The sequence below is a fragment of the Triturus cristatus genome, chromosome 1_1 (assembly GCF_964204655.1).
Source record: "Triturus cristatus chromosome 1_1, aTriCri1.1, whole genome shotgun sequence".
NCBI classification, from domain to species: domain Eukaryota; kingdom Metazoa; phylum Chordata; class Amphibia; order Caudata; family Salamandridae; genus Triturus; species Triturus cristatus.
This window is the reverse complement of record NC_140579.1, coordinates 33522984-33535079: the sequence shown is the minus strand read 5'-3', so window position 1 is coordinate 33535079 and position 12096 is coordinate 33522984.

Below are 12096 nucleotides of genomic sequence, written 5' to 3'. Positions count from 1 at the left end.
GCTGTTGCTGTAACATCATTTTAATATTCTCTGTTCTTTGTAACTTGGGTTTAGGGATGCATACAGTAGCACAAAGGTCGCAGATGGCGGGGTCACAGTGCATACAAAGGCAACAAGAGAAAACGATGGCTAAAATTATTCCAAGGAATATCAATACCGTGCAACCCCATTTGGACAGTAGTCCCCAAAACCATTCCAATAATGACCAATCTCCTTCGTCCTGATGTATTGATTCGGTGATTACATGTAACTTAGAGATGGCTTGGTATACTGTCGGAGCGTCATCAGGTATGAAAATACAGCAACTTGACCCGATCAATTCACACACTCCACCACAGTCCGCAAGAACAAAGTCTAAGGCAACTCGGTTCTGTAAAGTCATAAGACGATCCGCCTGTAGTTCTGCCGTGATATTACTTAAAGCTCCTACAGTGGTTTCCACAACACGAACCAGTTGTCCTATATTTCTGCTATTGGCCATAGGACCCCAAAAAGGAAGAAATCCTTTGAGGAAATCTCCTCCCTCTTGTCCTGCTGTGTCTTTGGAATCAATAATTCCTCTGCCATATCTATTTCGATGATGATTGGAAGAAGCGGTGTATGTAGGAGGAAGAAGGAAAGCTATATAACAGGTACCAGAAAAACCAGTCGGCAACCACGTGTAAGCCCTATCGTGGCAGATAAAATACATGCCCTGAGATGGTACTAACGGCGGTGAATTCTGAGAGGAGTAGATGTATGTGTGGGAACATCTATTTTTTTGTCCGGTGTCGGCAGACTGGCCATTTATTTGTAGACAGAAATTACCTTGATGTGGTATAGTCCAAATCAGTGGAGATTTTCCCTGTTTAACCTTATCATTAAGGCTAGTGATATAATGGGTGACGTTCCAGTTAGTAGACGCTTTTCTTTCATCAACGGAAATCCTACTATTTTCCATGATTTTAGCCATAGCTACCATTCCCTTTATCAACGAACTATGGCTAAAATCTGGACCACCAATGTATGAACTAACGGGTCGTTTGAATTTGCTTTGATAGGCATTGGAGAAGATAACAAAATAAGCCCAAGCGGAACCTTCGTAGGAGAATGGAAGAACTAAATACGGCATCCCTTTTTCTGTAGTATGTGGCATAAGTCCACATACCCAACAGTTGGTTGTATTAATCACTAATTGGTGTTGATGTAATAACTGAATGAATGAATTATTGTAATATTCGGTTCTTCTAATGAGTTCATGTTGAGGAAGTGTATGAAATAGATGCGGAGAGACAGTAGAAGACAAAGAGATAGAAGGAGAGACAACTTTTCGCTGCAGAGCATAAACAATCCAACCTATACACACCAAATAAATACACAATAATATAATAATACATAAAGTAATACCACAACGACTGTACATTAATTTACACTGTTTTTCCTTCTTCTTGTTCTTTCTCTCTCTTTCGCTTAATGTAGTCTCCATCTTCTAAGTGGATGCTCACGGCAATCTTCCTCAATCACTTGGTCACGATTGTCTGCCGTCCTATGACACTGCAAGTCCTGCAGGCCTATTGCCACTACTCAGGTCACAACCAAGACTCCTACCGTGACCCTGCAACCGGGATAGAAAACTACATAGGAGAGGGAATCTTAAGTGTTCTTTTTCAATCTAGATCTTAAATTATATTTGTTTCTGTCCGATACAGTCTGGTCTCGAAACAATGTTTTTGGATCTGTGGTATTCAAGCGACGATGTGGTGGTATCACTTCCTGGAGAATGTTGTCGTCCTCTTTCTCCGACAATGTTCCATTCAGGCGTGCATCACTGAAAGGTACAAATCGTGGAACTTTCTCGCTTTCTGAGTCACTAATGCCTTACGGACCCACTGATCAAACGGTAAAGGCAAAGGCACTTTCTTGCAATGCACGCCGTGAATCCAGTTTTTCTTTCCTTCGACTTTCACCGCGGTTCTCGTAGTTAGGAGGACCTGCCAAGGTTCCTTTTACCGAGGCTCCAAATTTCTCGTTCTCTGGAAATTCTTCACGCAGACCCAGTCACCTGGTTGTATGGAATGACCTGAGTCTGTGGAGGCCTCTGGCAAAGCACTCTGAACCTGTTGATGGAGAACACGCAATTTAGTCGTAAGGTCGTGCAAGTAATCAATCAACATTGGATATGGCAAGTCTGAATATTTTTTAGGGCGAGGGACTCCCCATATATTAGCTGGGCGTCCAAAAACCACCTCGTAAGGGCTAAGTCCCAAACGAGAGTGTACTGCTGTTCTGGTGGATAGAAGAGCTAATGGTAGAGCATCGGGCCAATTAAGTCCTGTACTAGCTTGCACCTTTGCTAGTTTAAGCTTCAATGTAGCATTCTACTAAACGCGCTGACTGTGGATGGTTTGCCGCATGGAACTTCTGCTTAATACAAAGACCTGCACAAACTTTTTGCATGACCTGACCCACAAATTCACTCCCATTGTCACTCCAGACAATGCGCGGCAAACCAAACCTGGGAAAGAATTCCTTCAGGAGTATTTTAGCAGCTGATAAAGCTGTGTTGTCTTTCAAAGGATAGGCTTCTATCCATCTAGAAAAGGTGCATACTACCACCAGAACATATTGGAGGTTGTTGCATCTTTCCATATGAATGTAATCAATTTGCAACACCTCAAATGGATATGTCAGAGGAGCAAAGTGACCTGATGGAGTTGAGGTTCCCTTTCCCGGATTGTACATCAGACAAACAATACAATGTTTCACTACATTTTCTGCACACTTCGGAATTCCTTCGTTCTGCGACACTGGAGCCAAAAGCTTGCATATACCTTTCGCACTTAAGTGGGCTGGACCATGCGCCATAGTAACCACTGGTAGTACATAAGCGTCTGGTAACAGCCAACGTTGGTGCTCTGATAATTCCACCCAACATCCCATCTCATCGAACATCCCTGTACTTTCTTTCCACTTACTCAATTCTTTCTCTGTAGCCTCTTCCTGAATCGCCTTCACACTTTCTACTATATCCTCATTCATTCCTCTCTCTCTGACCCAATTCGCAGGACCCGCAACATACATTCGACTTGTAGTATCTCTGGCTGTCTTTTTCGCTACCTCATCTACAAATGCATTCCCTCGGCCAATATCATCTGTAATTTTCTTGTGTGCACTACACTTCACAATAGCTATCTGAGCAGGTAAAGCAAGTGACTCAAGAAGGTCAGTCACCAACTGACCATGCTGTATTTTAGTGCCATGCGAAGTAAGGAATCCCCTTTCTTTCCACAGACGCCCAAAATTGAACGCCACACCAAACGCGTACTGGCTATCAGTATACACGTTCACTCTCTTTCCTTTCGACAATACACACGCTCTTGTCAAAGCTATTAGTTCTGCTGCTTGAGCTGAATTGTATCTGATACGTGCTGTTTCCACAATGGTATGTAAAGTAGTTACAGCATAGGCTGTAGTTGTATCTCCATTAGGAAGCTTAAAACAAGAACCATCCACCCATAGAGTTCCATCCGGATTTTCTAATGGTGTATCTTTCAAGTCAATCCTTCCTTTTGTCTCTTCCTCAGTACGGAGGAAACAATCATGCTGTTCTTGAACACCTTTCTCTTCTGGAAGAGGCAGCAAAGTAGCTGGATTCAAAGTGTTACATCGTTTGATATGTGTGTGACTAGCCAAGAGCGTCAGCTCATATCCAGACAAACGAGCACTTGTAAGATGCTGTGTTTTCGTCCTGTTTAGCAATGTATCTACTGCATGTGGCACCATAACAACAAGAGTATTATCTAGCACTACTCCAGCAGACTGTCGAATAGAAATTGCTGCTGCTGCGGTCGCTTTAAGACAACTAGGCAATGCCTTAGCTACTGGATCTAATGTAGCCAAAAAATAGGCACATGGTCACTGTTTGTCTCCAAAACGCTGCGTTAAAACTGACAATGCACAACCCTCTCTCTCATGGACATATAGCGTGAAAGGCTTACTGTAATCGGGAGTACCCAACACAGGGGCAGAACACAAAGCAGTACGTAAGTCAGTAAAACTCTTCTGACATTCGTCAGTCCAAGGAAGGGGCTGAGGCGTATCTTTCAACGTGAGTGCCAACAGAGGTTTGGCCATCAAAGAAAAGTTCGGAATCCACTGCCTACAATAAGAAGTAATGCCCAGGAAGGCACGTACCTCTCTTTGAGTGGACATTTGAGCAACCGCTTGAATTAGTTCTGGGGTTAATCGTCTTCCCTCCTTTGACAAGAGATGACCCAAGTAGGTAACCTCTCGACGAACATATTGTAATTTGGAAGGTGAAACCTTATGATTCAGATCAAACAAGGGTCGTAACAATGCAACAGTCACCATTCTACAAATATCCTCTGAATCAGCAGCGATTAACAAGTTGTCCATGTACTGGATAAGAGCAGCACCGGACGGCAAATGAAAAGTATCAAGGTGACATTTTAAAGCTTGGCTGTAAATAGAGGGACTTTCACAATAGCCTTGAGGTGCGAACTTGAACCGGAAGCTTCGGCCTCCAAGAGAGAAGCCAAAAATATCCCTACTATCTTCTGCAATAGGAATACTAAAGAAAGCATTTTTCAAGTCAATAACGGAAAACCAAGTTGCTATAGAAGGTATCATTGTTAGCAGAGCAGTGATATCTGGGACAACAGGAAATTGTGGTACAACAATTTTATTTACCTCCCGAAGATCAATTACAAAACGATAAACAGGAGGCTGAGAAGGATCAGTGCATTTAAGAACAGGAAGAATAGGACTGTTACATATGTTTCCTCTCGTTTCTTCAACCACACCCTTCTGAATCAAATCATGGATAATTTCCAAAAGTGCTTTTTCACCTTCAGTGGAAATTCTATATTGTGGAATACGTGCCAATTCAGCATTAGGCTTGAGTGTAACAACATAAGGTGGGATCTCAAGACAACCAACGTCGTTCGGACCCGTAGCCCAAAGCGTTGCAGGAAGAGAGAGCAATTCAGGCGGAAATTGGTCTTTAGACAAATACATTGGAGAAGTCAGTTTCTGTCCTAAAGTAAGATGTACACCAGAAGGAGAACAATATATCGTAGCATGCATTCTTTTCAACAAATCCAAACCCAACAGATTCTCACCGCAACCATTCGTCAAAAGAAGCAGAGCTTCTAAATCATAAGGGCCAATTGAAACAGGCAAAGGGCAAGAGACCTGATTACGGACTGGGGCGCCAGAAAATCCTACAGATACATTCGTTAAGCCAGACAAAGGTGCCCCTGGGAGTTTAGAATGAATGATAGAACTTCTCATCGCACCAGTATCTAAAAGGAATGGCTCTGAAACACCCATTGTAGTAACATCAACATAAGGTCCATTCTGATCTACTGGAATCGACACAACTCCCTTACTTTGTCCATGGCTGTCCTAGTTAGCATGAAGACTTTCATTCTCGCCTTCAATATAATGGTCTTCATTGTAATACTGGGTAGATCTAACATTTTGCTGATCAAAGTAATTCACGGAATTAGGAGGAGGAAGGGTTGGGTCAACACACCTCGACCTCTACCTCTGTTTGCTGACTGGAGGCCACCACGACCTCGTGGAGCCGATAGTGCTCCATTTCGCTGCAATAAAACCGGACAACTATTCTTAAAATGACCTTCCCCCCTAGAATAGGCACATTGATTAGGTCGTAACAAAGGTCATGGAATATACAGCTCAGGCTTTTGATACACCCTCTGAAACTGCGGAGGCTGTTGAAACTGAGGCTGAGCATAACGAGGAGGATAAGCTTGTTGTAAGAGAACCCTCGTTTTTAATTCTTTCGTCTTTATCTCTTGCTTTTCTTTTTCTTCTTTATCTCTGTTTTCATAATATTGTGCAGTAGCCAATATCTGGGCAGAAGAAGAAACAGCCCATGAACTTTCAGAATCTTTCAACTTGTGTGACAGCTCGGGAAGCAAATTAAATACGAACTTATCTACAAATAATCGCTGTCCACCCTCTGTAGCCATATCTTGACCACTGTGATCAATAAATGTCTCCTCAAAATGAGTGAAGCAATCGGAGACACTCATCTTTCTTTTGTTTACATGCTGCCAATTTATCCCAGTTGACTCTTAAGGCAAGCATCATCGTTTTCATTTGTGTAATAATCCTACCAGGGAGTTCTGTAATCAAAGCTTCAGGCTTCGCACCACCCACTTGAGCTGTATCTGCAGCAATTATAGCATTCCAATCGCCACCCAATTCTTGAACGGGATCCTCTTTACGAATCTTAGCCCATAATGCTTGTGGGACTACATTTCCCATCAACATATCGATATCAGCTAAATTCATGATGCAAGCATCAACAGTCTGTGATAATTCTTTATAATAACCCGCAGGGTTTTTACGAGGATCCGGTAGAGACTGTGTTAGTGCTAAAACTTCAGATCTCTTCCAGGGGACATGTATCCATATACGTTGGAAGTGAGCAGGAATAGCTGGAACATTACCTTGAGCTGCAACTTCTTCCTTCCATATTGGAGGAACCTCTCTCATAGGATAATTCTTCGTGTCAATCTAACCGAAGGATCGAATCAAGGAAAGTGTGAGAGGACAATAAGGATCTAAAGGTAATAAGTGTCCTTACAGCATTCTCAACCTTAGAACCCACAATAAGTCCTTTATCAAAGTCAGCCTGAACATCTAACAGACCCTGTGGAACCGAACTCAAATTTATATCCTCCCATTCTTTAGCAAGAATGTCACACATTACATTATAAACATATCTCTGCGTAGGCGCATTCCATTGTGAAAAGGTAGACATAATATCGGGCACACTATATTGAGGACCCCTCTTGATCCATTTGCGTGCGAGAGAGTCCAACTTTTCTCGTTCTTCAGAAGCTGGGAACTGACTACGAGATTGTCTTCGAGCAAAAGCCGGAGACACATTTAAAGCTTCAAAGAAAGGAGATAGAATACCAGAGACAGTATCTGTGAGTCGCTTACGCACAGACGGAGAATTGGACATAAGGATAGGGGACAAGGTATTAGGCGAACTAACTGAAGGAGAACCAGTAATTGGAGGAGGAGCAGAAGGCAAAGGAGATCGAAGTTCAGGAGATGAGGGCAAAGAAGTCAAAGGCAAAGCTGGTAGAGGCGGCAATACTGGAAGGGGCAAATGTGGAAGAGCCGGAGCAGGCGGAGGTACTGCTGGCGGCTGAACAGGCTGTAACAACGGGGGTGCATTAGCACCTTGTGCATAGGGCGGAGGCAATCTTAATAAATTAGACATCAAGGGATCTTCTTCTAAGTCTTTCTTTTTATCAGAAGAGGAAGCAGGCAATACCGGATAGCATTTATCTATCGCCATACGATGCTGTCTTTCTGAAATTATCATCGCATTATTAATTTCGTCATCTTTAAATTGCTGGGCAGCCTGTATAATCGTCATACCCTGTGCTTTCCTATCTCGTTTTGCTTGCTTAATTTCTCTCTGTTTGGCTTCCTTTCGCCAAAGGCGGAAAGAGTCAAACATTGCCGGCCGGGCTTTTCCTTTTAAATAAAACTGTTTCCAAATTATCTAGCACATCAGGCTCGAAACTACCATTTTCTGGCCATTTTAAAACACCATCTTTCTTAGTGTATCGGGTCCATGCCTTGTTAAAAGCAAAGGGGCCAACACCATGTTTAGAATAGAGCTTATAAGTGGGAGTTCCAACCGAAGGAATCGGACAAGAGTCCTCAAGCCAGGAATCCCTATTACAACCAAAGCAACAAAGCTTTCCAAACTTAGTCAGACCAGGCATCTCGTGATTTCACTGGACTGTTCATAAACTTCAAGGGGGTAAACTCAAGTTACGCAGCACAAATGCACTTACCCCTCGGCTTCAGCTATTGCAATAGTCGAATCTAAGGATCTAAAGACAAAACAAAGAACCAAAGTTGTGGGAGCGACCCACCAAATACTTAACTAAGGACGTCTTCTTACATCAACAGAGGCCCGTCTATCGTATCGCCTTACCATACATCACCAAAGGAAGGGCCAAGGCAGGGCGGCAGTCAGGGCAGCAGTCGTCAATAGCCGTCAGGAAGGAGTAACCACACTGCAAAAGACCTTTGGACCACTTCGACATACAGGGGTCGCTTGACGTGGTTCGCTATTCCTCCAGAATATTCTTGCGGGGTTCCTCACGACCTTCAGGCAGAACCACTACCACTGAAGCCGCCCAACGTTGGGCGCCAGTTGAAGAACCAGAACCTTATGGGCCTGGCGGCGCAGGGTACGCCTTAATCTCCGGGGTTCTCCTGCTTAGCTGCACAGAGACACAGGACACTCTGTTTGGCTTGATCGGATTGATTAGCTGCAGCTAGCACAGTTATCCCAGAAGTACACGAGGTAGGTTCTCAGGAGACTGCCACTTCACTCCGTGGCGCACAATCTTATATAGTACATAGGTGACATACATTAACCAAGAACACACCTAAAACATACAAAAAGAACTAATAGGAAAAGCTCGAAAATAGAATAGGTCCAATAGGAAAAGTTGGAAAACAAAGATATCGAGTAACTCAAAGAAGCCTCTCCTCCAACTGTGTTCGTCACCCCTCCCCACAAGTTAATTAATTAGCGGGTCTGCGACCGACTCGCAGGTGACTAGATATGTTTGTATGTTTTGGAGGACAGTTGTGAAACGAGAGAATACGAGCAGAGGACAGCGAAGGCCAGACGATAAGATAAAGTCAGAAAAGAATAGTGTGAACCAACAGATAGCTAAAGCAGGGATTAGAAAAACCAGACAGGGATTAGTGTACTCGGCCGATCCCTGACACCAGCTCTGTAAATAGAGGCAGAAGGCTTATTTCAACACGATGCTACAGGAAAAGCAGAAAATACTTTGTTCGCCGTGCTGCCTGAGTGAGGGCAACACAAAATGGCGGTGGAGCACAAAATGGCGGGTCGATACGATCGTGATCGAAAATCGAATTTCCGCAGTATACATACACTTCCAGCAAACACCCTGTCACTCCCTTTGCACTCCTCCAGTGACCCATTCAGCACCATGTACTAATCCATTTACTGCGCCAAAACCCAACCACTTGTAATTACACCCAGGCACTCTCCTTGCAATACCCTAATCATTCAGTCAGTTCCCAAGTACTCATCCAGTAACCCAGGCCTTAGCACATGGACTGCTTCAAACGCCTATCCACTATGCATGCAGTCCTCTAACCACCTACACATTTGTCTTTCACACCTTCAATTCCACAGTCAGTATCCATACACTTCCAGCAAACACCCTGTCACTCGCCTTGCACTCCTCTAGTGACCCATTCAGCACCATGTACTATTCCATTCACTGCACCAAAACCCAAACACTTATAAATACACCCAGGCACTTTCCTTGCAGTACTCTAATCATTCAGTCAGTACACAAGTTCTCATGCACTGTGCCAGGCCTTAGCACATGGACTGCTTCAAACGCCTATCCACTATGCATGCAGTCCTCTAACCACCTACACATTTGTCTTTCACATCTTCAATTCCACAGTCAGTATCCATACACATCCAGCAAACACCCTGTCACTCGCCTTGCACTCCTATAGTGACCCATTCAGCACCATGTACTAATCCATTCACTGCGCCAAAACCCAACCACTTATAAATTCACCCAGGTACTCTCCTTGCAGTACTCTACTCATTCAGTCAGTACCCAAGTACTCATACACTGAGCCAGGCCTTAGTACATGGACTGCTTCAAACACCTATCCACTATGCATGCAGTCCTCTAACCACCTACACACTTGTCTTTCACACCTTCAATTCCCCAGTCAGTATCCATACACTTCCAGCAAACACCCTGTCACTCGCCTTGCACTCCTCTAGTGACCCATTCAGCACCATGTACTATTCCATTCACTGCACCAAAACCCAAACACTTATAAATACACCCAGGCACTTTCCTTGCAGTACTCTAATCATTCAGTCAGTACACAAGTTCTCATGCACTGTGCCAGGCCTTAGCACATGGACTGCTTCAAACGCCTATCCACTATGCATGCAGTCCTCTAACCACCTACACATTTGTCTTTCACATCTTCAATTCCACAGTCAGTATCCATACACATCCAGCAAACACCCTGTCACTCGCCTTGCACTCCTATAGTGACCCATTCAGCACCATGTACTAATCCATTCACTGCGCCAAAACCCAACCACTTATAAATTCACCCAGGTACTCTCCTTGCAGTACTCTACTCATTCAGTCAGTACCCAAGTACTCATACACTGAGCCAGGCCTTAGTACATGGACTGCTTCAAACACCTATCCACTATGCATGCAGTCCTCTAACCACCTACACACTTGTCTTTCACACCTTCAATTCCCCAGTCAGTATCCATACACTTCCAGCAAACACCCTGTCACTCGCCTTGCACTCCTCTAGTGACCCATTCAGCACCATGTACTATTCCATTCACTGAGCCAAAACCCAACCACTTATAAATTCACCCAGGTACTCTCCTTGCAGTACTCTAATCATTCAGTCAGTACACAAGTACTCATGCACTGAGACGTGCCTTAGCACATGGACTGCTTCAAACGCCTATCCACTATGCAGGCAGACCTGTAATCACCTACACACTTGTCTTTCACACCTTCAATTTCCAGTCAGTATCCATACACTTCCAGCAAACACCCTGTCACTCCCCTTGCACTCCTCTATTGACCCATTCAGCACCATGTACTAATCCATTCACTGTGCGAAAACGCAAACACTTATAAATTCACCCAGGCACTCTCCTTGCAATACCCTAATCATTCAGTCAGTACCCAAGTACTCATCCAGTAACCCAGGCCTTAGCATATGGACTTCTTCAACCGCCAATCCACTATGCATGCAGTCCTCTAACCACCTACACACTTGTCTTTCACACCTTCAATTCCACAGTCAGTATCCATACACTTCCAGCAAACACCCTGTCACTCCCCTTGCACTCCTCTAGTGACCCATTCAGCACCATGTACTAATCCATTCACTGCGCCAAAACCCAACCACTTATAAATTCACCCAGGTACTCTCCTTGCAGTACTCTACTCATTCAGTCAGTACCCAAGTACTCATACACTGAGCCAGGCTTTAGTACATGGACTGCTTCAAACACCTATCCACTATGCATGCAGTCCTCTAACCACCTACACACTTGTCTTTCACACCTTCAATTCCCCAGTCAGTATCCATACACTTCCAGCAAACACCCTGTGATTCTCCTTGCACTCCTCTAGTGACCCATTCAGCACCATGTACTAATGCATTCACTGCGCCAAATCCCAAACACTTATGAATTCACCCAGGCACTCTCCTTGCAAAAAGAGGCGCTATGTGCCTGCTGGATGAGGAGCTCTTTGTAAACTTCCTACAGAGGGGCACGTGCTGCCTGCATGTAAAACGTGCCAAAGATGTTTGATTATTGGGGTAATCGTACGAAAAAAGAACATCAGAAAAAGCTTAAAATGCGTTTTGAAAAAAGAGGTTTGTGTAAACCCGGAAGCCCACATTCCCCCAGAAGACCAGTGATGGTTTGCCTGAGAGCAACAACATAGCTATATTAGGATCAAAAATAAAAGTAACAGGTATAGTTGATAGTTTGCACGATACTAAAAGGTTTGGCGGAATAGTGAGGAAATGCTACTTTAAAAAACTCTTACTAAGCAAACTGTGTCCCGCACAGCTGTCATGCAGAAGCTCACACCTGTTACTGCTACAATTAGATACAAGCATCGCGGCACCGGCGCTTTACTTTAAAATTTAAAAGTAAAGCGCGGGTGCCGTGATTATAGCAAAAGTAAAGAAATAGATGTTTTTTTCTATTTCTTTACTTTTGCAAAAGTGAAAGTCATCACGGTTCGCTGCAGACGCAATATGTGGTGGGGGAGGGGGATAAGTGGGAGTTGTGTGTGCGCGTGCGTCATCGTGATCGCGATCGCGATGAAAGCGAAAGTGATCGCGATGACGCACGAGTTTTCAAAGTGCTGCTGGTGGGCGGCTGCGCGCGTGTGCGTGCACGATCGCGTGAACGCAAGCATTAGGCCAGCCAGCAGCACTTTGAAATTCCCACATACAAAA